The sequence below is a fragment of the Microtus ochrogaster genome, unplaced genomic scaffold (genome assembly GCF_000317375.1).
Source record: "Microtus ochrogaster isolate Prairie Vole_2 unplaced genomic scaffold, MicOch1.0 UNK131, whole genome shotgun sequence".
Classification (NCBI taxonomy): Eukaryota; Metazoa; Chordata; class Mammalia; order Rodentia; family Cricetidae; genus Microtus; species Microtus ochrogaster.
This window is the reverse complement of record NW_004949229.1, coordinates 581,626-584,520: the sequence shown is the minus strand read 5'-3', so window position 1 is coordinate 584,520 and position 2,895 is coordinate 581,626. Positions and strand designations below refer to the sequence as shown.

Sequence of the window (2,895 nt, the reverse complement as noted above, 5' to 3'; positions counted from 1 at the left end):
CCACAGAGAAACCCTGTCTCGAAAAACCAAATAAAAAAAGTAAAAATGGTGAAAATTTACAGCTATGAAAACCTAATATCTTCCCTCCAAAGTAAGCTTTCCTAATTTTTTGCCACGTTGTTCAATATCAGCTATTTCTCCAAATAGTCTCAAATCCAGACACATATTTTATTTCTCTTAGGTTAACCCTCAAAGTCAGCTATTCTTTTTTATTTTTCAGGACAGGGTCTTACTATTCAGCCCTGGCTGCCTGAACTTATTATTAGACCAGGCTGTCCTCAAACTCACCCTCCTGCCTTTGCTTCCCAAGTGCTGGTACTATATTAGCCACTATATGCCTGGCTAAAGTCAGATATTCCTAAATCTCATCAGTTTTTATTATTTTCGCTGTTATCACTCTAACAAGCTCTTCTCAACTCAAACGTATGCTCAGTGGGCCCTTCAATCAAGATTTGACCCCTTCTTAAACAAAGGAAATTTTCTTGGTTTTTTTGGTACTAGACGTTTCAAGGGCCTTTGAACAAAGAGCAGGTAGTCTACCAGAAAGTTGAATCTCGGCCTTCTTTTTCAGTTTCTGAAGCAATTCCTGCCTCAGTCTTTCCCACTGGTATTACAATATCTATGTCATATGGTCAAGCTAAGTTCTTGCATACTGGACATTTTCTTATTGTTTTTCCAGGCATTGCTAATGCATTTTTTCAGAACTAGAGATTGATTCTAGACCTCGTACATGCTAGGTTAAGTGCTCTACCACTGAACTAGATGGAACCCTAGCCAGCTCCTTCCATTTTCTCTATTTAGTCTTCCTTTTGTTTTGTGGTCTCAGAAAAGGCTGGCTTGTACTCACGCAGCCCCAGGCTGGTCTCAAATCGGTAACTATTCTCCTGCCTCAAACTCCTGAGTGCCACTCTACTGGCTTCTCTATTCGCTCTTACTAGAGTTCCTATTACAGGATAAATACTCCTAAATCTGTCCTCTATTATCACTAACTTCCCTCTTATTTGCCTCTGAATTATGAATTGATGTGTGTGGGTATGTGCATGTGAGTGCAGGGATCCACAGAGGCAGGTGTGGGATCTTCTGGAGCTGAAGTTACAGATGGTAGATCTGTCCAACATGGACGCTGATCTTCTATAAGCTCTTAACCACTGAGCTGTCTCTCTGACCCCCAACTTTCTTTTCTTATACCTACTTTTCTACTAACTTTTCTATACTAGCTCCCTGGACAGTCACAAAGAAGATGTTTTGTTTTGTTTTGAGTTTGAGACAAGGTCTGTCTATTAATTGTTGTCCCTGGCTGTCCCGGAGGGCCCTGGGATCTAGAGATCCATCAGCCTCTGCTGGAATTAAAGGAGTATGCCACCACACCTAGCAAGAGTTCCTAAACAAACTGAGGTGTTTCCCCCCCTATAGTTAGTTATCTTCTAAATTTTTTTGGTAGACAAACATCTTCCCAGATATTTCTGAGACCCCCAATGCTTATTCTATAGCCAACATTACACTTTCTTCTCTAGTGCTCCATTATTCAGTTGGCTGTTTTGGAAGCCCCTTCCAAATGGCTGGGTTTCTTCAAAAGCATTGTTCCTTTTGGTTGTTCACATTTATAAACGAGTTGCTAAATTAGTTACACTGACAGCCAGGAGACTTTCCTCAGCTCCAATGAAAAGCTCTGCTTTGACAAGTAGTGAACTTGTGTTCTAACAGTCACCATATAAGTCACAGGCATCCTTTCTCATATCAGTATACAAGAGAGAGAAAAACCCATGTCATCAGTCAGGCTTTCATTCAACAGTGGCAAAGTGCAACATTTCCCATGGCCAGTATCATAGCCTGTAGAATAAGCCAACTAAAACACTGCCTCTTAGATGGGCCTGGTGGCACAGGCCGACAATCCTACCAACTTGGGAGACTGAGACTGGACTGTGCTACAGAGTAAATTCAGTCTTAAAAAGAAAAAGAGGGCTTAGAATATAGCTCAGAAATAAAGTACCTTGCCTAACATGCAATACAACCCCAACCTTTGTGGATTTTGTTTAGTTTTATTTTTTGTTTTTTTTTTTTTGAGACAGGGTATATCTCTGGCTGTCCTGGAACTTGCTTTGTAGACCAGGTTTGCCTCAAACTCAGAGATTAGCCTGCCTCTGCCTCCCTGCGTGCTGGGATTAAATGTGTGTGCCACCATTGCCCAGATACCCCAACCTTAATTGCCACAGTACCCATTTTGCAAATTCATGTGTACAAACAAATGTGCAACTCAGATAATTTAATGCATTTCCTTCTGCAAAACCACCCAAGATAAGCCCTACCTACACCCACAGGGAAATGGCTCAGCTTTCACCACCTGGCTACATCCACGGCTTGTTCTTACAGGATACCACTTCTTAGCCACAGATTCTCTAAAACTCTTGGTTTTTGCCATTGACAGATTCTAAATTGCTTTATTCAAGAAGAAAATCACAGTATTTTGATGAAAAGTACATTTCAGGGTTCCCCCCAACGCCAGGTTTTTATTTTTATCCTCAATTTGATTTTGGCAGAAAGGAAAAGCAAAGGTATTTGATCTTTATTCTATGTTGAATCCAAAGTCATGATTTTTATTGTACAAAAAAATTAGTATGGAAGTGTGTAAAAAAAAAAAAAACACAAAAGCTGGGCGGTAGTGGTGCATGCCTTTAATCCCAGTACTTGAGAGGCAGAGACAGGCAGATCTCTGTGAGTTCACTTCAGGCCAGCCTGGTCTATAAGAGCTAGTTCCAGGACAGGCGCCAAACCTACAGAGAAACCCTGCCTCGAAAAAAAAAAAACAAAAAAAAACCCACAAACAAAAAAAAATTAAATCTGGGGCTGGAGACATGGCTCAGCAGTTAAGATCACTGACTGGCCTGGCGGTGGTGG

General features: G+C 41.0%; 1 protein-coding gene across 7 annotated transcripts in view; it reads right to left on the bottom strand.

Moving 5' to 3' along the window:
• The window catches only part of Zfx (zinc finger protein X-linked), a 45,143-nt gene that overhangs the window by 28,195 nt on the left and 14,053 nt on the right, over nucleotides 1-2,895 (bottom strand). The gene's annotated exons all lie outside the window — the stretch shown is intronic.